Genomic DNA, 23,845 nt, shown 5'->3' with positions numbered 1-23,845 from the left:
GATGATCAGGTATTCTCTTGTTAGCTTTTTAGCACATTGAGGACAGGGGTCAGGACTTTTTTTTTTTAATCCACCACCTTGAGTGTTCAATCTGACTGAAATAGTTGTATGAATTCATATGAATTTCTCTGAATATAATAAATAATACTATATTAGCCCATTGCCATCAAGTTGATTCTGACTCATAGTGACCCTATAGGACAGAAGAGAAATGCCCCATGAGGTTTCTAAAGAGCAGCTGGTGGATTTGAACTGCTGACTTTTTGGTTAGGAGCTTTAGCTCACCCATAGCTCTTAACCACTGTGCCACCAGGGCTCCAACACTATCTTAGGCATGTCTTAAAACCAAAAAAAAAAACCCATTGCCGTCGAGTCCATTCCGACTCATACTGACCATATAGGACAGAGTAGTACTGCCCCATAGGGTTTCCAAGGGGTGGATTTGAACTGCCTACCCTTTGGTTAACAGCCATAGCTCTTAACCACTAGGCCACCAGGGTTTCGGAGGCATCTCTTAGGCATGACTATTATTTTTCCAGGGTTCTAAAACACTAATCTGTGAAGCAACTGGTTAGCGACAAAGTTGACCCTGGCAAAATAACAAAAATTAGGACAACGTCCCAAGTTTTTCATAAAGCTAAATGTACTTAATCTTTTTTTTGGTGGGGGGTTAAATGTACTCAATCTAAAGAATATTATGTAATCAAGAGACTGTGCCTTTTCTATTTTTTCCGGTGGGGGAAAAAAATGAAGCAATGGTAATAATTCTGGTGTTCATTAATATCTTCATTAAAAAAAAAAGTTACTAGATCCAGTTCCCAAATTTATTTAATGTCATTTATCAGTGAAATCAAAAAGCCTGGGAGGTAACTGCTTGCTTAGACTCTTTGTTTTTTTTTAAAAGGAGTTAGTCATACTGAACTCCAGGCACCTGCCTTGAAGCATTTTCTCAAGCTTTGCTCGCACCAACTATAACTTTGGGTCATGTCTGTGTATCCCTGCGAGGGTGTATGGTTTGTTCGCGTCACCTCCTTCATCATCTTTCTATTGTCAAGGTTTTCTCCTTTCAGAATTGATCATATGTGTGAAAAGAGGATATTGCTCACCTTTGGATTTTGTAATATTTCACACCTGACTATTGTCCAGATGCAGTTTTTTCACCCCCGCCCGCACCCCCATCCCCACCCCATCCCAATTTCCCCCCCGAAAAAAGCCCAACGCCTTCATAGGGGCTCGTTCTTACTTTTCATGGAGCAAAGAAGCAGCAACTATTACCATGTACCTGGCCCTGCTCTACCTCTTCCCAGACTTCTAGACCAGAGAAACTTCCTTTAAGCCCTCCTTACCACTGCAGCTCCCACCAAATAACTAACTAGCTGCCGTTGAGTTGATTCCAACTCATGGCAACCCTATGTGTGTCAGAGTAATACTGTGTGCCCCATCGGGTCTTCAGTGGCTCATTTTTTGGAAAGAGATTGCCAGGCCTTTATTCAGAGGTGCCTCTGGGTAGACTCAAACTGCCGACCTTTCGGTTAGCAACCAATCATGTTAACCATTTGCACCACCCAGGAGCTCCCCTGCCAAATGAAAACACTCCAAAATCTGGTCCATCAAGATAAGATTCCAAGAGAGACTGTTTTTTGGAACCATTCTCCAAACGACAATAGAAAAACAGTCTGTGATAAAGAAATTATATATGTTTTAGATTTTTGCTCTATTTTCATAAATATACTTGGTTTCACGATAAAATGCCAGTTTTGTGTAAAATTTTTTGTTTTAAAACCAGTAAGATTTGTTTTTAAAACTACGTATGAGATATAACCAATTGTGTAGCCGAGACAGCATTCTGATTTAGATCTTAAGAGAGATAATAGCATTTTGAAAGAAACTGTGAGGAAAATGTAGCTTGGATCACTCAAGATACGAAAGTGATTATTACAAAAATCATACCTTTGGCTTAGTGAGCTTAGTATCTCAAGTAAGTTGTAAGGAGACGAGTATCAGTGAGTAATAGATGACCCTCTGACTCCTGTTGGAAGTTCCTTAAGAGGCTACGAGGGCGAGATAAGGGGAAAATAAAAACCGAAGGGCACCAACTGACTGGACTTTGGCTTATAAAGAAACAGATATTAAAGAAACTGATTTTTTAAAGATGTAAATGCAAATATTAGGTAACAGCTTTAGTATGACTGATTTCCCTAAATATTTTATGATTCATACTGTCTTATTGGTTTAATTTTTTTTATTATTATTATGTTATTGGAGCCCTGGTGGCACTGTGGCTAAGAACTCGGCGGCTAACCAAAAGGCCAGCAGTTTGAATCCACCAGCTGCTCCTTGGAAACCCTATGGGGCAGTTCTACTCTATCCTATAGGGCCGCCATGATTCGGAGTCAACTTGACGGCAGTGGATTTTGGTTGGATATTGTGTTATTGATTCATAATATAAAGAATTCATGAAATATTTATGGGAATCTATTATTGGTTTATAAATAAGATGTTTAATTTGCATGGATAAGCTGAAGTAGCATTACCCAGTGTGTATTCCTCAGAATTTTAGTTCTTTAGGTGGTTAATAGGTATTAAGCATAAAGGGTTTCATTGCCAAATAAGTCTGGGGACTGCAGGACTAATAAGAAAGTTTGAGAAGTACCTTACTCTAGGACTTCCCAGAGTCTTTAGTATGCTAATATACATTATGAATATGCAGCTTTTCTCAAATGTATTGTACCATTAAATCTCTTCCGGCAAGTTCTCTTTTGTACAGACCACACTTTGAGAAACCCTAGACTAAGGCTGTCTCTCAAACTGTGTTATCTATATTAAGTCAGTTTAACAGATCGAGATTGACCTCCAGATCGATGTTAAAAACGATGCCGAGTGTCACTAACGTGCGCTTCCTCAACAAATACGTCGCCCTTTTGTTGTTCATTAGGTGGATTCTAAAATACCGAAAGAAAAGCTTCCTATTTGTACTTACGCTACTTTGAGTCTAACTAAAACTGTAATTTGTATATTCCCCAAAGGCAGTTCTTAAGACTCTTGATCTCATTATAGGGCTATTTTCTGAACCCAAGACTGTCGTTAGGGTCTAGTCAGATGCATAAAGACTCCCAGAATGGCTGTTCTCCTGGATTTAGTAGGAAATAGATAGTTTGGCTATTATGACGTTAAGCTTCCTCCCCCCTGGATGCAATCACTGTTCACATACACAGGGTTTACACAGGAGATACTGAGAACCTCACGTTGTTTCCTAAATCATTCCAGCACACCATTTAAAGAGGAGCTGTGCCTGGGCTTAGGGAATAAGGCCGGACAGTGAAGCGATAGTGCAAAAGCAAAGGTCGTCTCATTCTGGTCCCTGGCAAGTTCCGTCAACAGGTACCACAACTTTCCATGAGTCAGAAACAAAACCAGCTAGGACTTCAATTTCTGGTTGGTGGGGGGAGAGCTAAATCAGGATTAGGAGGGCTGGGTATAAGAACCGACCTGAAAGTAGGTTCATCTCAAAGTTGGAGAACAGTACTGGGACCCCTCACTGAATTCACAGGGGTGGGGGGGGTGTTGTCTGCAGCCCCAGTCACAGCTTCTGGAAGCCCCCAACATTCTGCTAGAAGTAAGGATAGTCACAGCGCCATATGAGCTAAAGCAAATCCCTCGTCACCGCTGGGGGTACAAGTAGATCCCAGCTCTAGGAGAAAGGTCCAGCAGGTAAACAGGACCCCTCCCAACTCTCTGGGACTCAAGGTAGGGCCCGCGGTACATTGATGAGCTGTAGTCCAGTCAGGAAGTGTTGTGTAGGACAGAATGTCTCCAGAAGGCTAAACAAGGAACTGGCAATAATGATTGCTTACGGGAAAGAGATCTGGGAGAATGGGAGGGGAAAGAGACTTATCTTTCTCTGAATATCTTTTCGTTAGGGTTAGATGTTTCACTTTGTGCATCTATGAACCACTTAACCAGTTGCCAAGGAGTGAATTCCAACTCCTGGCGACCTCATGTATATCAGGGTAGAAATGTGCTCCATAGGGTTTCCAATGGCTAGTTTTTCAGAAGTAGATCGCCAGGCCTTTCTTCGGAAGTGGCGGATTCAAACCTCCAACCTTTTGGTTAGTAGCCAAACGGGGAAACCGTTTACACTACCCAGTGACTACTTTTTATTAAAGCAATTAATGAATTACCTTTGTAAGTGGCAATTGAGGAGATTGAGCTAGGAGTAGTAATCAATAGGGAGCCATTAACGAGTCTCCAGGAAGATCTAAGTGGTATAAACCCTGCAGGATGAATTGGAAGCAAAGAAGCAAGCCAGGAGGATATTGTTACAGTGACATGGGGTAAGATAAGGAGTGCTTGGATCAGGATGAGGCAAAGGGAATACAGAAGAAATATTTGGAAGGAAGAACAGTAGAGCTTCAGCGTTCTGCGAACATTTGCAGAGCCACTCCTATGCTGGAGGCAGTGCTGGGGGCTGGAGGTGCCATGGAGCAGAGAGGGTATTGTCTGCCCTGCAGTTGTATCCAGCTGCCAGAGACAAAGAGCATGAGAACATGGAAAGTCCTCTGTCTTCGCAAGAAAGTTTCAGGACAGTTTGTAAACATCCAGACTGCAGAGGTAAGAAGAATACAAAGGAAGTAGAAATAATGGGTGTGAGCTACTTATTCCAGGGAAATTCAGGTCAGGGGGGAAAAAATTAAAAGGTTACTATAAAACTGGCAAATAAGGAGCCCTGGTGGCTTAGTGGTTAAACGCTGGGCTGCTAACTGAAAGGTTGGTCGTTCTAACCCACCAGCGGCTCAGCAGGTGAAAGGTGTGACAGTCTGCTTCTGTAAAGATTACAGCTTGGAAACCTATGGTGGAGTTCTACTCTGTCCTATAGGGTTGCTATGAGTAAGAATTGACTTGATGCAATGGGTTCGGGTGGCATAATGGTTAAGCACCAGGCTGCTAACCGAAAGGTCAGCAATTGGAACCCACCAGCTGCTCTGCAGGAGAAAGGACCCAGTGACCTGCTCCCATAAAGATTTCAGCTTAGGAAACCCTATGGGGCAGTTCTCTTCTGCCCTACAGGGTTGTTATGTGTCAGAATAAACTCTACAGCATACAACAACAGCAAAACAGGCAGATGGAGTTCCTGGGTGGTACAAACAGTTAACAAACTAGGCTGCTAACAGAAAGGTTGGTGGTTCAAGTCCACCCGGAGGAGCCTGGGAAGAAAGGTCTGCTTATCTACTTCTGAAAAACCAGCCATTGGAAACTCTGTAGAGAATAGCTCTACTCTGAAACACATGGGGTCGCCATCAGTTGGGCTGGATAGAACGCAGGGCAACTCGTTAAACGGCCAAATACCCAAAAACCCACTGCCATCAAGTCGATTCAGGCTCAAAGCAACCCTATAGGACAGAGTAGAATTGCCCAATGGGTCTCCAAGGCTGTAAATCTTTACAGGAGCAGACTGCCACATCTTTCTCCCTCAGAGTGGCTAGTAGTTTCGAACTGCCTACCTTTTGGTTAGCAGACAAGTGCTTAACCATTGCACCACCAGACCAAATACTGCTGAGAAAACTGGCTTAACTTTTAATCGGAAAGATCTGAGATTTGAAAAAAAAAAAAAAGCTTATGGGCAAGGTGAGATTGGAGCATCCAGCAGGAGGAAGTAGAGGTGGGAAGGAGTGGGCAATTGTAGGTGTGACATCCAGGAAAGGCGAAGACAAAAGAAGGATGGAATCCAGGCTAGATGGAAGCACTCGGGTGTGGACTTGGGTGCAACCTCTGGGTTTGGAAGTAAAATTTGGAAGGCCTAAGTAAGAGCAGTAAAAGCTAAAGTAACAATTCAGACACTTTTAGGCATCATATGCTGAAGGGTGAAGAATCTAAACACATATCACGTGCTAAGAGCAGAACTGGAGGTTGCAGGTGGGAAGGGAGACTTAGGAATGAAATTTCCTGATCAGAAACCACACAGCAGGTGGCTCCACCGTAACCAGAAATATTTGATCTTCGGCTTTCAGCCGTAGCATCGCACTAACCTCTCACTGAAACCATGATGCTGCCCACGAGTGTTTCTTCCTCTGAAATGTGTCTATTTGCTTATAATCCTTCCGTGGATTGTAAAATAAAATGTACTTTTAACTGATATCACTAAATTGTATCCCTGAAAAATGTTGAATTGGCAAATGTGTTAAATATGTATTTTTACCAAAAAAAAAAATCAAGTATGCTTTAAAATGTGTAGCTTGGTATCTAAGGAAGAAAGAAAGATAAGCTGGCTGCTAATCAGAGACCAGTTCTCTCCAAACACCTCTCTGGAGACAGGGCCGCACTGTGGAGTTTGGACAGAGCCTGCACGTCCTCAGCCCGAAAGGTCTCGGGAATCAGCCCAGCTCCCCCATGCTGCCAACTGGGAAATAAATACATGTAGTGGATTACCCAACGTTGATTAGCTGGTCAATGCAGCATGTTGACCAGAGTCGGGTCTCTGTGTCCTCTTCAGCGTGTCCTCCTTGTAACTTCATGAGACTACAAGTCACCAGCTATAACTATCCCACCACCTGTCATACTGCGTAGGGGGGTCTGCTCCTATCCCTCCATGAATGTCGTGAATTTGCTTTTTGCCTGAGCGTGGCTTTGTTGAAGCGATATTGTCCATCTAGGTGCTGGTTCACAGGGCTGATGCTGGATAAGGGCTGTGGGAGAAGCTGGTCCGGACCCTGCTTTTCTCTAGGACAGGATAGTCAGGATGCCCCATGCCAGTGAGGGACAGGTGTAAATATCCAAGGGTCAGGCAAAATACAAGGCCATGAGTTAGCCAACATCCATTTCATGCAGTGACCCTTTGGGAGCCCCCTCTGTAGTCATCAGAAAGGCTGGGTTCCTTTGGCCTCTAGACCAGGGGTTATAAAATATTTTTGGAGTCGCAGAACCTTTGAGGTTCTTTGATAAGTGCTAAACCCTTTCCCCAGAAAAATGCATATTCATTCCCACACACACTATTTTGTATACAATTTCATGGGCATTAGAGACACCCTGAACTCTCTGTTGTTGTTGTATGCCATCAAGATGGCTCTGTGTTCCATGGGATTTTCAAGGTGGTGACCTTTCTTCCGAGGCACCTCTGGGTGAGTTTGAACCTCCAACATTTTGGTTAGTAGTTGAGTGCTTAACCATTTTCACCACCCAGGCACTCCAGGGCTGGTCAAGCCTCACCTAATCAACTTTAACTCTGGACAAACCTCCCCACTGATCAAATCTCAAGATACATAGTTCTATGATGCTATTTCAGAAAACACTCCACCTCTTATGTTCAGTAAGTTTTCCTTCTCCTGAACCCCTGACATTTCCTTTGGGCACAGAGGGAATTTTGTAATATTGGAATTGTCTCCCAGCACATAAGTAGGGTGGAGTTTTGTTGAGGTGATACTGATGCCATGAAGGTTCTTCTATGCTGACCACTGGCCCAGTCCTTAACACTCTCAACTCCTGCTCAGGCTTTGATCCCCACCCGGCCTCTCCCAATCACCCCACAGCCCATTTTAGATTATTTATGTGTGCTAAGGCCCTTTCCAGAGTTTCACAATCTGGCTAATGATGGGGCACCATATGCCAGCAGCAGGATATGGGCACCTGCCTATGGGTTGGGGCCCAGACCTGCCTTCAGAAACAGCCTGGCTTCCCAGTGTGTGGCTCACTCCCCGCTGACATACACACACAAACCAAACCAAACTCGTTGCTGTCAAGTTGATTCCGACTCACAGTGACCCTACAGGACAGAACAGAATTGCCCTGTAGAGTTTCCAAGGAACACCTGGTGGATTCGAACTGCCGACCTTTTGGTTAGCAGCCGAGCTCTTAACCACTATGCCACCAGGGGTTCATTCCCAGGCATCTGTTTTGCATGAGTCTGCAACTGGGACACAAATGACTGGGGCTTCTCCCACTCTGGGCTGAGTTAGTGGTAAATGTCATAAATGTGTTTAGATAATGTTTAAATCATCCCATCACCTTCCACTTACCTAGCAACTTAGGGCGATTGTGGTTGTTTGACACGTAGACGCAGGTATTATATAATTCGGCAACCCATTACTCCTCCAAGGTCGAAAATCAGGAAGCAAAGCCTTTACTATGGAGCTCATGGTACTGAGTACTTTAAATAGATTATCACCCAACACCATGCCCAAGTAGTTCTAGATTGCTCAGGCCCCTCAGTGAATTGTATGTGAAGGAGAAGGGCACTTGGTAAGCCTGATGTTAGACAGCCATATTAGGGTACCTAAAACAGAAGCAGGTCTGTCTGTCTTTACACTTCATTAGATGGGAAGCCGGTTAGGGTTTAGACTATTGTTTGTGGCTGGTCTTCTGTGTGTGCATTGGCGTTGTTGTTTCTAGCTGCTGTGGGGGAGGCGTGGACTCATAGCAACCTGATGTATAACAAACTAAGTGTTGTTCAGTCCTGTGCCATCCTCAGAATCGTTGATATATTTGAGCCCATTAATTTTGTCCTCGTGCCAAATCCATCTCATTGTGGAATGATCAAGCATCACCAAACGTGACTGTTTGGGTCCAAATATCTGTACTAAGCAATACCTGTTTCACTTTATCTTATATTTGAAAGTCCAAGAGATCATCTAGGCTTAGGTTTTCTAAAAACAAGGCCAGCCTCTTTGCTTCTCCCTTCAAACTTCCTTTTTGACATAAAAAACAATTTGAATACAAATGAGAAATAATAAACAGGACCCTTACTAATTGACTGTTTTCTTAGTCATTAAATATTGAATCAAGTAGGTATACAGCTATGTGTTTGGTATCCATTAGCAGCCAACCCCTGCCTACCTTCTGTGTGTTAAGACAAAAACCCAGATGGCTTTTCTACAAATGGAGGAGGGTGAAACGGGCAGCCGTCACAAGTCTTAGCCCAGTTAGTGAGAACAACAGTGAAAATCTGATATTAACTTAAAATTTCTTTTTCCAAGTTGTAATTTAAATGCAAATTTGCTATTATTGACCTTGCCCCTTGGTTTTCCCCTCAATTATGTGCCACAGTGAGCTTTTATTCACTGCCTGATTTCGTAAGATCAGAGTGGCTCAGTAAAATAATTCAACATTTTTTTTTACAGCTATTTCTTAACCACTGTGCTAACTAGAGTTCTTCAGAGCTGAGATCATTGAAATACTGTGTATAATGGAAGAGAACAGAACTGAGAAGCAAGAGAGTGCAGTCACCAGGCAGCTGTGTTACTGTGGCCAAGTCATTTAACTTCTCTGGGACTCAATTAATTCACCCGTCAAATGCGAGGGATGAAATAGTGTATCCCTGAGATCTCTTTTTGCTCTGAAATTTCATAACTCTGAAAATTACATTTTAATCAATAATGTCAAATTTCTGCCCCACCAAAAGCATTTTGGAGCCCTTGGTAGCACAGTGGTTAAGAGCTATGGCTGCTAACCAAAAGGTCAGCAGGTCAAATCCACGAACTGCTCCTTGGAAACCCTGTGGGGCCAACTTGACAGCAATGGGTTTGGTTTGGTAAAAGCATTTTGACAGCATTTCTAACCCAGAGAAAGGCATATTTCTAAAGTGTCCCCTGCCTATTCACAGTAGGATAAAATTACTCATAGCTAATGAAGAGCCTGAGACTGGCAGGAGGAGAAACTCGTATTCTGAATAATCCACAAAACAAGTAATCATCTGTCATACAATCAGGTGTGTGAAGCACCATAGACAAGTTCAGTTCTAAAGTTCTTAGTTAGGCTACCATTATGTAGATCGTTTGTAGTGGGACTTTGTTTCCACAGTACCTGTAAGTCAAGAATCTTAATTTTGCAGGGAGAAAAAAAAAATTTCAGAGGGAAATGAGACATGAGAAGGAGTCAAGAGAAGGATTGTCTCAACTAAGAGTCTCAAAAAGTCAGCCGCGTGAGTTTAGGGAAAGTACAGAGTGATCGAAACTTTCATGCTGCTGACATGCTGATGCGTTAATACCATGCGCAAGTGAAATTTTGCTGAAGATCATTCAAAAACTGTTGTCGCAGTACACCGACAGGGAACTGCCAGAAATTCAAGCCAGATTCAGAAGAGGACATGGGACGAGGGATATCATTGTTGATGTCAGATGAATCTTAGCTGAAAGCAGAGAATACCAGAAAGATGTTCACCTGTGTTTTATTGACTATGCAAAGGCGTTCGACGGTGTGGATAAGAACAAATTTTGGATAACATTGCAAAGAATGAGAATTCTAGAGCACTTTATTATGCTCATGTGGAACCTGTACATAGACCAAGAGGCAGTTATTTGTTTGAACAGAACAAGGGGATACTGCCTGGTTTAAAATCAAGAAAGGTGCACATCAGGGTTGTACCCTTTCAATATACTTGCTCAGTCTGAATGCTGAGCAAATAATCCGAGAAACTGAACCATATAAAGATGAATGTGGCATATATTAGGAGGAAGATTCATTAACAGTCTGCAATATGCAGATGACACAACCTTGCTTGCTGAAAACGAAGAGGACTTGAAGCACTTACTGATGAAGATCAAAGAACATAGCCTTCAGTATGGATTACACCTCAACATAAAGAAAACAAAAATCCTTACAACTGGACCAATAAGCAACATTATGATAAACAGAGAAAAAATTGAGGTTGTCAAGGATTTCATTTTACTTGGATCCACAGTCAATGCCCATAGAAGCAGCAGCCAAGAAATCAAATGAAATATTGTGTTAGGCAAATCTGCTGCAAGAGACCTCTTTAAAGTGTTGAAAAGCAAAGATGTCACTTTGAGTCTAAGGTGCATCTAACCCAAGCCATGGTATTTTCAATTGCGTCGTACGCGTGCAAAAGCTGTACAATGAATAAGGAAGATCAAAGAAAAATTGATGCCTCTGAATTATGGTGTTGGTGAAGAATATTGATTATACCATGGACTTGCAGAAGAATGAACTAATCTGTCTTGGAAGAAGTACAGCTAGAATGCTTCTTAGAAGTGAGGATGGCGAGACTTCACCTCACATACTCTGGACATGTTATCAGGAGGGACCAGTCCCTGGAGAAGGACATCATGCTTGGTAAAGTAGAGGGTCAGCAAAAATGAAGAAGACCCTCAAGATGGATTGGCACAGTGGCTTCAACAATGGGCTCAAACATATCAATGATTGTGAGGATGGTGTAGGGCCGGACAGTGTTTCGTTCTGTTGTACAAAAGGTTCTTAGGAATCAGAACTGACTGGATGGGACCTAACAACAACAGGTTATAAAAAAGATACCATGATAATGGTGTAACACCAGCATTGTTTCTGTTCACATTGGCACATACCCAAACACATACAGAGACATCAGGAATGCTGAAATGAAGTTACAAATAGATGCAAAAGGTGGGCCTACCCACGGGGCAATAAGCAGTTGCACTCCACCAGACATGACTAATTTGCTTTTCTGTAGACAGGACTTATTTGCATTAGTGTTGGTTTTCCACAATTTACAGAGTTGTAAAATAGCTCAAAGACAATGAAAGGTGGAAATAACTTGGAAGGATTCAGTAGGTAAGACACTCGGTAATCCTTCTTCTTTTTCTATTTTCCCACCATCCAAAGTCTTTCACATTTTCTTCTGACAGCTCACACTGAGGGAGTAGTGTGTAATGAACACAGCATAGGGCAGCAGGCTTTATGGGTTTGAATTCTTTTGTTGTCTCGAGCAATATATTCGACTTTACTGAGTCGGTTTCCTTTTCAGTAAAACAAGGAGGATAATACCTATCTGTTATACAGATTAAATAAGATATGGGAACCTAATTTGCTGTGTTACCAAAAACACAATCATTAAAATATTTTTTTAAAAAGATTAAATAAGATAGACATATAAAGAAATTAGTGCAGTTCACCAAAATAGTTCTGAATAAGTGTTAGCCCTAATCGGTAGTATTAATTACATAGGAGCGTCAGCATACTTATGAGATAATACAGCTTTAATTCTAAAGAAATAGGTTTTTCTGTGATTCAGGCACAGTTAAAACAGGTAGAAGGGCTTTGCAAATTATAAAATCTTGTATAAAAAAATTTGTTTTTTCCTTGCACTGACTGTGTGATCTTGGGCAAGATCTTTAAATTCTCTAAGCCTTCACTTCCTTATTTAGAGAATGACTGTAAATGCAGAATCTTACCTCAAAGATAGTTGTGGGAATGAGGGGCTCTAGCACAAGGTCTGGCAGCGTTGATATTCAGCAAGCGTGCCTCTTATGTCTGTAAAAAAAAAAAAAAAAACTGGTTGCTTAAGTATGGATTGCTTCAATACCAGTTAGAAAACTGCTGCCCTGAGCCCCACACAAACACCCACACCAGTGCCCTCCCAATACCCATCTGCCCAGTTCCCTGCGCCTTAATTCCTCACACCTCCTCATGACCTTGCAACTAAAGAGTTAGTGCCTGGCACAACAGACACCTCAGAGGCCCTGTTGTAGGGTTGTGGCCAGTGACAATTCTGATTGATCAGTGCCCATGCCATACTGTTGTTAAGTGTTTCTAATATCCCCTCTGGTACCTAGTACATAGTAAGCCCTCAAGGACTGTTAGTGTTATTAGATTAACTATTTCTATTATTTACATTTTATGCTTTAAGCACGTTTTTGTATTTATCAAAAATGTCAGTAGCCTAGCTAGGCAAATATCTTAAAGGAATTTTTTTTCCAACTATGGGAAAATCACTATACCCAGAGTGGAAGCTCTTTATGCCAGTTTGTAGTCTGGGCTTAAAATTCATGCTGCAAAAAATTTAACTGCAGGATGATGAAAAGCGAGGCAGTCAGCTGATGTAATCATCTTACGTAATTGTTTCGTCCTTAGTGTAGCATTACAGAGTTATTGGACAGTCACTGGAAATGAGGATCTTGTTGATCAACTGACATAAGTGACAGTACCATATCTAATTTGGGTGTCTGTTCTTGTTACATAGAAACCAGATGCTGCCATCACCAAAATATAATAAAAAGAGATTGCTCAGAGTTTGTGACTTCCAAGAAAACATGAAGTAGGAGAGGTGAGCCATTATCCAGGGAATTTGTTACTTGTACTAGATGATCCAAGGAGATTGGAACATGCATTGTCTGTAAGAACAGTTTGCTTGGCCAATGTTTTTGAGTCTATAAAACAGCCTTAGCTCTCGCTTTCACATTATCTGTGCTGACTACAGGAAAAGGTCTGGGGAATTGAACTTTGGCATATACTATCAGCAGAACAATGGGACAGTTCTGCATGGCTGCCCGTGCCAGGAAGGAGCCCTTGGGGCTCAGTGGTTAAGCACTCAGCTGCTAACCAAAAGGTTGGTAGTTCAAACCTACCAGACGCTCTGAGGGAGAAAGATGTGGCAGTCTGCTTCCGTGAAGATTTGTGGCCTTGGAAACGCTATGGGGCAGTTCTTTGTCCTATAGGCTTGCTAGAAGTCAACGTTGACTCGACAGCAGTGGGTTTGGTTTTTGCTTTTGGTTACCCATGTCAGGATTATGGTCATCAAAGTCTTGTCCTTATTCCCAAAAAAATGAGCGAGACTCTCTTAGGTTAGACTAAACCAAACGTGTTGCATTGCCACTCAGTCGATACCTACTGATAGGGAACCCATAGGACAGATTAGAACCGCCCTATAGGGCTTTCAAGAAGTGCCTGGTGGACTCAAACTGCCAACCTTTTGGTTAGCAGCCGAGCACTTAACCACTGTGCCAACAGGGCTCATAGGTTAGACTAGCAGAGAATAATCTGTCACCTAGATCAAGCCAGTTGAATCAACTCTTGTCAAGGAAGATCAGCTCTAGAATTCAGGGGAGGAACCCAGCTGAGAGAATCCTCACTTATAGGGTAGCTTGCCCAGATTAAAAACAGAAACAACAACAGCAAAAACCAGTTACCATCAAGTCAATTCCAGCTTATGATGACCCCATGTATGTTGGAGTGGAATTGTGCTCCATAGGGTTTTCAATGGCTTTTCTGCTAAGGTGTCTCTGGGCAGACATGAACCTCCAAGGTTTTTGGTTATCAGCCCAGCTCATTAACCATTTGCACCATCCAGAGACTCTACTTAAGGCTGCAGGAGGTTAGTTGACATGTTCTTACAGGACCCAGATAGCCATTACCAAGGACAGTGTACTGTCAGCTTGCACATTTTTATCATTCGTGTGACTGTGTCAGACAAAGCAGTTTACCTTCTATATTCACCCTCTCTGAAACCTGCTCTCCGAAATCCATTAAAGAACAAGTAGAACAAAGGCTAATATAATGGAAATGTTCTTGTTACTTTCTATGAAGTCGATTCTGACTCATGACACCCCATGTGTGCAGAGTAGAACTACTCCATAGAGTTTTCAAGGCTGTGACCTTTTGTCAGGCCTGTCTCCTGATACAGTCAACAAAAATATTGTCTACAATATATGTATAGCTCTTAGTGTAGGTATCAGTGCCAGTGAGGAGTGTGTGTGTGTTTACGTGATACCTAAAGTGACCAAGGAGACCTGGGAATCAGTTGAAGCCATGTGTTTCTGGGGTATGTTCACCAGTTACCTGACTACTGTGTCAGCCCATTGGTGGGTATCCTCTCTCCAAAGCCAGGTAACTCATGTAGCACACATGATGGAGGCTATTTGTGGGCTGGTTATCCCATCAGGAGGAGTCCCTGGGTGGTGCAAATGCTTAATACGTTCAGCAGCTAACCAAAAGGTTGGAGGTTTGAGTCCACCTAGCTGTGTCTCAGAAGAAAGGCTTGGTAATCTACTTCCAAAAAATCAGCCATCGACGCCTCCTGTCTGGAGGTGAGATGAGAAGGCAGAGGGGGATAGGAGCTGGTTGAATGGACACAGGGAATACAGGGTGGAGAGGAGGAGTATGCTGTCGCATTAGGGGGAGAGCAGCTAGGAGTATGTAGCAAGGTACGTATAAGCTTTCATATGAGAGACTGACTTGATTTGTAAACTTTCACTTAAAGCACAATAAGTAAATAAATAAAGTTAAAAAATCAGCCACTGAAAATCCTATGGAGCACAGGCCTACTGTGACACACACATGATCACCATGAGTCAAAATTGACTCGACAGCAGCTGGTTTTAGCCCATTAGGGGCAATTTTTACTATCACATTGTTTTAAACACATTTTCATAGCTGATAAGAGTAGTCACTCTCTCTCTCTCTTTTTTTTTTTTTTTTTAGTAATATTTTATTGTGTTTTCGGTGAAGGTTTACACAGTTTAGGTTCCCCTTCAATAATTTCTACACAAATGGTTCAGTGACATTGGTTACACTCTTCAAAACGAGTGAATATTCTCATTATTTTGTTTCAATTAATGTAGTTCACTTGCTTCTTTACATTCTTATCTTTGTTTTAAAGTAATTGTTGACTGTTTAGTCTCATATAGGGATTTTTTAAAGAAGCACGGTACTTATATGTGATATTCATTATTTTGTGAGCAAATGTGTTATTTAGCTATAAGGTTACCTCAGGGGTTAGTTTTGGTTCAAGGTTTCTTTGTGTGTGTGTATGTGCGTGTGTGTGCTTTAGGTGAAACTTTACAGAGCAAATTAATTTCTTATTCAACAAATTTATACACAAATTGTTTTGTGATGTTGCTCGTAATCACTGTGATATGTCAACGCTCTCCTCTTCCACACCCCAATTGCCCGTTTCCATCCATTCATTTTTCCTGTTTGTTCTTGCTTCCTCATCGTTGCTTTAGAGCAGATGTTGCCCATTTGGTCTCATATACATGATTGAACTAAGAAACATGTTCCTCACCTGTGTTATTGTTTGTTTTATACACCTGTCTAATCTTTGGTTGAAGGGTGGACTTTGGGAGTGGCTTCAGTTCTGAGTTAAAAGGGTGTCCGGGGGCTGTAGTCTTGGGGGTTCTTCCAGTCTCTGTCAGAACAGTAAGTCTGGTCTTTTGTGTGTGTGTGTGTGTGTGTGAATTTGAATTTTGTTCTACGTTTTTCTCCTGCTCTGTCCGGGACCCTCTATTTTGACCTCTGTCAGAGGGGTTGGTGGTGGTAGCCAGTCACCATCTAGTTCTTCTGGGCTCAGGCTGGTGGAGGCTGTGGTTCATGTGGTCCATTAGTCCTTTGGACTGATTTTTCCATTGTGTCTTTGGTTTTCTTCATTCTCCTTTGCTCAGGAAGGGATGGGATCGGTAGATTATCTTAGATGGCTGCTAGCAGGCTTTTAGACCCCAGACACTACTCACTAAGGTTGGATATAGAACATTTTCTTTATGAACTTTTTTATGCCAGTTGACCTAGATGACCCCCACTACCATGGTCCCCAGCCCTCAGGCCCAGTAACTCAATCCCTCAAGGTGTTTGGTTGTGTCTATGAAGCTTCTATGTCTTTGCCTTAGTCAAATTGTGCTGACTTCCCCTATGTTCTGTACTGTCTTTCCTTTCACCAAAGTTAACACTTACCTACTATCTACTTAATGATTTCCCCTCCTCAACTCTTGTAACCATCAAAGATTGTTTCTTTCTCTGTGGAAACGTTTCCTTGAATTTTTATAATAGTGGTTTCATGCAGTATCTATCCCTTTGTGATTGACTTATTTCACTCAGCATAATGCCCTCCAGATTCATCCATGTTGTGAGATATTCTGCCCCTGCCCCTGCCAACCTCTCCAACACTTGTTGTCAGTTTTTTTTTTTTTTAATTAGTGCCAGTAATGTTGGAGTAAGATTGTATCTCAATGTAGTTTTGCTTTGCATTTCTCTAATTGTTAATGATCTCGAGCATTTCCTCATGTGTCTGTTAGCCACCTGGATGTCTTCTTTGGTAATGTGTCTGTTCATATCCTTTGCCCATTTTTTTTTATAGGATTATTTGTCTTTCTGTTGTTAAGGTGTTGCAGTATCTTTTAGATTTTAGAGGTTAGACCCTTGTCAGATATGTCATCACCAAAAATTCTTCTCAGTCAGTAGGTTCTCTTTTTACTTTTTTGGTGAAGTCTTTTGATGAGCATAGTGTTTAATTTTTAGGATATCTGAGTTATCTAGTTTATGTTGTGGTGTTCGTGCATTTTTAGTTATGGTTTTTATCCTTTTTATGCCCCTAGTGTTGTGGTTAAGAGCCTGGCTGCCAACCAAAAGGTCGGCAGTTCAAATCCACTAGCCACTCATTGAAAACCCTATGGGGCAGTTCTACCCTGTCCTGTAGGATCACTACGAGTCAGAATCAATTTGACGGCATGGGGTTTGGTGTTTTTTTTTTTTGGTTTAGCGTTGTCCCTATTTTTTCTTCTGTGATCTTTATAGTTTTAGGTTTTATATTTAGGTCTTTGATCCATTTTGAATTAGTTTTTGTAAATGATGTGAGGTATGAGTCCTGTTTCATTTTTTTACAGATGGATATCCAATTTTGCCAGTACCATTTGTTAAAGAGAGTGTCTTTTCCCCATGTCATGGACTCTGGTCCTTTGTCAAAGATTTGCTGACTATAGGTGGATGGGGTTACACCTGGGTTCTCAATTCTGGAACCCTGATAGCACAGTGGTGAAAAGCTTGGCTGCTAACCAAGAGGTGGGCAGTTTGAATCCACCAGCCACTCCTTGGAAACTCTAGGAGCAGTTCTACTCTGTCCTGTAGGATGGCTATGAATCTGAATCGACTTGACAGCAATGGGCAACAGATTCTCAATTCTGTTCTCTTGGTCTATGTGTCTGCCATTGTACCAGTACCAGGCTGTTTTGACTATTATGTCTGTATAGTAGGTTCTGAGGTCAGGTAATGTGAGGCCTCCTACTTTGTTCTTCTTTTTCAATAATGCTTTACTTATCCAGGGCCTCTTTCCTTTCCATATACAGTTAGTGATTCATTTTTCAATCTCATTAAAGAATGCTATTCATATTTGGACTGGGATTGCATTATATCTGTAGATTGTTTTGAATAGAATTGACAGTTTCACTATGTTAAGTCTTGCTATCCATGAGCATGGCATGTTTTTTTCCATTTATGTAGGTCTCTTTTGGTTTCTTGCAATAGTGTTTTATAGTTTTCTTTGTATAGGTCTTTTACATCCCTGGTCAGATTTACTTCTAAGTACTTTATTTTTTTAGGGACAATTCTAAATGGTATTGTTTTCTTAATTTCCTTTTCCAAAGTTCTCTTTGTTGGTGTATAGGAATCCAACTGCATTTTACATGTTGATCTTGTATCCTGCTACTCTGTTGAATCTTTTTATTAGTGTCAGTAGTTTCTTGTAGAAAATTTGGGGTTCTCTATGTATTTTTTTTTTTTTAATAGTATCATATCATCTGTGAATAGGGATGGTTTTACTTCTTCCTTTCCAATTTGGGTGCCCTTTATTTCTTTTTCTTGCCTTTTCACTCTAGCTAGGACTCCCAGCAGAAGGTTGAATAAGAGTGATGATAAAAAGGGCATCCTTGTCTTGTTCCTGTTCTTGGGGGAATCCCTTTCAGCCTCTCTGTTGAGAATGATGTTAGCTGTTGGTTTTGTATGTGGAGAAATTTCCCTTCTATTCCTATTTTGCAGAGAGTTTTTATCAGGTATGGATGTTGGACTTTATCAAATGCCTTTTCTGTGCCAATTGAGATGATCATGTGGTTATTTTCTTTTGTTTTATTTATGTGGTGGATTACTTTGATTGATTTTCTAATATTGAATCATCCTTGCATAGCTCATAGGAATCCCTCTTGGTCGTGGTATATTTTTTTATATATGATGCTGAATTCTCTTGGCTAGAATTTTGTTAAGAATTTTTGCATCTATATATTCATGAGAGACACTGGTCTGTAATTTTCTTTTTTTGTGGTGTCTTTGCCCACCTTTGGTATGTTATACTGGCTTCATAAAATGAATTAGGGAGTATTCCTTCTTTTTCTATGCTCTGAAATAGTTTGAGTAGTATTGATGTGAACTCTGCTCTGAATGTTAGGTAGAATTCTCCAGTGAAGTCATTCGGGCCTGGGTTTTTTTTTGTTGTTGTTGGGAGTTTTTTTTATTACCTCTTCAATGTCTTCTCTTGTTATGGGTCTGTTCAGGTTTTGTTTTAGTTTAGGAAGGTAGTGTGTTTCTAGGAATTTGTCTATTTCCTGTAGGTTTTCAAATTTGTTAGAGTACAGTTTTTCATAGTATTCTGTTATGGTCCTTTTTATTTCAGCTGGGTCTGTTGTACTGTCTCCCATCTTGTTTCTTATTTGGGTTATTTGCTTCCTCTTCTGTTTTTGTCAGTTTAGCCAGTGGTTTGTCAATTTTGTTGACTTTTCAAAGAACCAACTTTTGGTCTTGTTGATTCCATTGTTTTTCTGTTCTTGATTTCATTTACTTTTGCACTAATCTTTATTATTTCCTTTCTTCTGGTGGCTGTGGGCTTCTTTTGGTGTTCTCTTTCTGTTTGTTCTAGTTTCAGGGCTAATGTTTTTATTTTGGCCTGTTCTTCTTTTTTGATGAGTTTATTGCTATAAATTGACCTCTGAGTACTGCCTTTGCTGTGTTCCAAAGGTTTTGGTAGGATATGTTTTCATTCTCACTTGATTCTCAAAATTTTTTTATTCCTTCTTTGATTTCTTCTATTACTCAATTGTTTTTAAGCAAGGTGTTATTCAGTTTCCATTTATCTGATTTTTTTTTCCTTGCTCTTCCAGCTATTGATTTCTGCTTTTATGGCGTGATCAGAGAGAATGCTTTTTATTATTTCAATGTTTTGGATTTTATTGAGGGTTGCTTTGTGGCCTAAAATATGATCTATTCTGGAGAATGTTCCATGTGCATGGGAAAAGAATATATACTTTGCTACTGTTGGATGGAGTGTCCTATATATGTCTATGAAGTCTAGTTGGTCTGTTTTGGCCTTTAGATCTTCTGAATCACGTTGCGGTTTTTTTCCTAGATGTTTTGTCTTTGACCAAGTGGTGTGTTGAAATCTCCTACTATCATTTTCAGTGCTGTTAGAGTTTGTTTCATGTATTTTGAGGCTGTGTCGTTGGATGTGTAGATATTTATTATGGTTGTCTTCTTGATGGATTAACCCTTTAATCATTATATAACATCCTTCCTTATCTTTTATTATTGATTTTGCCTAAAAATCTGTTTTATCAATGGTTTAAGGTTTGAAGCATTTATCAGTGCAATGGTCTTGTGGAGTCCTCCAGTCTCAATCAGTCCAATGAGTCTGTTTTTTTGTTTTGTTTTGTTTTTAGGAATTTGAGATTCTGTTCCACATTTTTCTCCCATTCTGTCAGGGTCATCAGTTGAGTCGCTGATTAGAGTGGTCAGTAGTGATAGCCGGGCACCATCTAGTTCTTCTGGTCTCAGAGTAGATGAGGCCATGGTTCATGTAGACTATTTGTCCTGAAGACTAGTTTCTTCCTTAAGACTTTGGTTTCCTTCTTTGTCTTTTGCTCCAGATGAGTAGAGACCAAGAGGTGTATCTAAGATGGCCTCTCACAAGCTTTTAAGACCCCAGACACTACTCACCAAACTAGGATGGAGAACATAACTTTATGAACTATATTATACCAATTTACCAAGATGTCCTCAAACCCATAAAATCAATTCCGTGAGGTGTTTGGTTATGTTTAAGATGTATCTGTTTCTGTGCCCCATATGTGCTTTATTATATATATGAATATATGTGCATACACCCACATACATTTATATACACATAAAAAAAAAATCCATAAACCTATATATATATACACAAATGTATTCTCATATGTGCACCTGACCCAAGCCATGATATTTTCAGTTACTTCATATGTATGTGAAAACCAGACTATGAATAAGGAAGGCTGAAGAAGAACTGATGCCTTTGAATTATGGCATTGGTGAAGAATATTGAATGTACGAGAAGAATGAACAAGTCTGTCTTGGAAGAAGTACAGCCAGAATTCTCCTTGGAAGCGAGGATGGTGAGATTTCATCTCATATACTTTGGATATGTTATCAGGAGGGACCAGTCCCTGGAGAATGACATCATGCTTGGTAAGGTAGAGGGTCAGTGAAAAAGAGGAAGACCCTCGATGAGATGGATTGACACAGGAGCCGCCATTGTGCGCTCAAACATAGCAACAATTGTGAGCATGGCACAGAACTGGGCAGTGTTTCGTTCTGTCATACATAGAGTTGCTATGAGTTGGAAATGACTTAATAGCACCTAACAACAACAACAACATACATGTACATATCTATGCACATATTTGCCTACATACATACATATATATCACACGTATATTTTTTGGTTGTCTTGATGTTGTTTCAAAATTACATATGCTGTAGCAATTATCAACAGGTCTTTTGTTGTTGTCGTGTTCTTTTTAGTGACTTCATTACCTTCATCAAGCTGTGTACAAATCATTGTTATTTGGTGTTACCTTTCCCATCACCTAAAATAACACGTGTCTACTATCCAGAGAGTGAATTTCCCTCTCCCCGCCTCCCCATCCCTGATAACCACTAATGAACCTTAGTTTCTGTATATCTACTTGTTTATGTCATTTCCTAAAATCGCGAACATATAATATCTGGGTTTTTGTGTGTGTGTGTGTGACTGACTGTCTTATTTTGCTCAACATAATGTCCTCGAGGTTCATCCATGTTTCAAGATATTTCAAGGACTCATTTTTCTTCATCACTGAGTTGTATTCCATTGTATCTATGCACCACATTTTACTTATCCATTCACCTCTTGTTGGGAAGAATAGTCACTCTTCATTACTCTTCTTTTTCAAATATTTTTTGTATCTTTTTATTTATTAGTTCTTCCAGAAACACTTTGAAATAATTTTGTCATTCCATATTTCAGGTTATTTGCTGACTTTAAAGGGGAAAAACTCTAATGGAGAGATCTGGTGATCACTATCCAATCCATTTAACTAATTGTAGGACAGCCAGAATTATCAGCCTCCTCATCTAATGCGATGCTGAATACATAATGTGACCTAGGAAATGTTCTTGCTAAAAATGTCACCTAACTTCGAGTTTTTAGAAATTACAGAGACTCAAATAGCAAGTACATACATCGTGAAGAAATAATCAGCAAATCCAGAATGTCAGACAAAAGATTGACCTAATCTTATCAAAAGATCAAATTATTTTCAAAATATTTCAAAATTATTTTCAAAATATATCAAGATTATTTTCAAAAATAATTTCAAAAAGCCAAAGACATGAAAAAAATGGAGGAACTGTTTTAAAATTAAAATGACTAAAGAGGACAGAAACCTGTACACCAGAGTTCATCGCAGCCTAATTAACAACAGCCAAAAGGTAAAAACAACCTAAATGTCCATCAACATATGAATGAATAAACAATATATGGTATTTTTTTTTTTACATACAAAAGAATATTACTCGCCATAAAGAGAAATGAAGTCCTGTTACATGTTACAACATGGATGAACCTTGAAAACATTATACTGAGAAAAATTAGTCAATCATAAAAGGATCTGTATGATCTCACTTACATGAAATAACCAAATATATACCAAAAAAAAAAAAAAAAACCCAAACCTGTGGCTATCTAGTCCAGCTCATAGCAACCGTATAGGACAGAATAGAACTAACTGCCCCATAGGGTTTCCAAGGTTGTAAATCTTTACAGAAGCAAACTGCTACATCTTTCTCCTACAGAGTGGTAAAAAATTTCCATATAACAGTATGCTTTGACTCATTGGCAGCATCCAATCTTGTGTATCGTGTGTTTCTTGAGTGTTGTAGTGTTATCTCTCCGCTTAATTTTCTTTTGAAAATATTACCATGAAGTGCATCATGGCTCCGAAACACAGCAAAACCAGTGCTAGTGACAGCCGCAGCAAGAGGCAAAAGAGAAATAACAGTTTGGAAGTAAGACAAAAGGTTATTAACACAAAGGTGGAAAATCAGTGAATGCTATTGCTCACAATTTAGGCATGTTGGCACAATGTCCAAATCACGTAACGTCCTATTTCACAGAACATATCGTGGATGTTAAGTGACACATGACTGTATATGAATACATACGTATATGTACATACAGTACATACTTTACATATTCTCGCATACATACGTGTAATCATACACACACATACACATATTCATGAGTAGCCAAATAATAATATTTATTCAATCTAAGTGGTGAAAGATATGTTGGTGTTCATTATACTATTTTTTCCAACCTTTTTGTTTGTTTAAAAAATTTTCAGTACTGAGGAAGTCAGCACAACTTGACCAAGGCAAAGTCATAGAAGCTTCATATATACATCCGAACTCCTTGAAGGACTGAATTACTGGGCTGAGGATTGGGGAACATGGCCTCAGGGGACATCTTGCTCAACTGGCATAACACAGTTTGTAAAGAAAATGTTTTACATCTTACTTTGGTAAGTAGCATCTGGGGTCTTAAAAGCTTGCGAGCAGCCATCTAAGATACTTCACCCTGTCTGGAGCAAGGGTGAATGAAGAAAACCAAAGACACAAAGGAAAGATTAATCCAAAGAACTAGTGGACCACAACCACCACAGACTCCACCAGACTGAGTCCAACACAATTAGATGGTACCCAGCTACCACCACTGACTGCTTTGACAGGAATCACAATAGAGGGTCCTGGACAGAGCTAGAAAAAAAATATAGGACAAAATTCTTACTCACACACACACAAAAAAAAAACCAGACTCACTGGTCTTACAGAGATTGGAGAAACCCTGAGAGTATGGCCCCTGGACACCCTTTTGACTCAGTGCTGAAATCACTCCTGAGGTTCACCCTTCAGCCAAAGAATAGACAGGCCCACAAAACAAGCAATAATACACATAGCTCAACCATGTATACAAGACTAAATGGGCACAACAGCCCAGGGGCAAGGATGAGAAGGCAGGAGGGGCAGGAAAGCTGGACAA

At 40.4% G+C, this 23,845-nt stretch overlaps 1 long non-coding RNA gene across 1 annotated transcript in view; it reads left to right on the top strand.

Moving 5' to 3' along the window:
• Positions 1-23,618, top strand: part of LOC135227986 (uncharacterized) — a 30,239-nt gene extending 6,621 nt beyond the window's left edge. Inside the window, exons 2-3 of the long non-coding RNA XR_010318203.1 lie at positions 20,717-20,879; positions 23,151-23,618. This is a non-coding gene — a long non-coding RNA (uncharacterized LOC135227986). The remainder of the gene's footprint in view (positions 1-20,716; positions 20,880-23,150) is intronic.
• The last annotated feature ends 227 nt before the right edge of the window (positions 23,619-23,845 follow it).

Source organism: Loxodonta africana, chromosome 17 (genome assembly GCF_030014295.1).
Source record: "Loxodonta africana isolate mLoxAfr1 chromosome 17, mLoxAfr1.hap2, whole genome shotgun sequence".
NCBI classification, from domain to species: Eukaryota; Metazoa; Chordata; class Mammalia; order Proboscidea; family Elephantidae; genus Loxodonta; species Loxodonta africana.
This window is presented reverse-complemented; position numbering and strand designations above follow the sequence as displayed.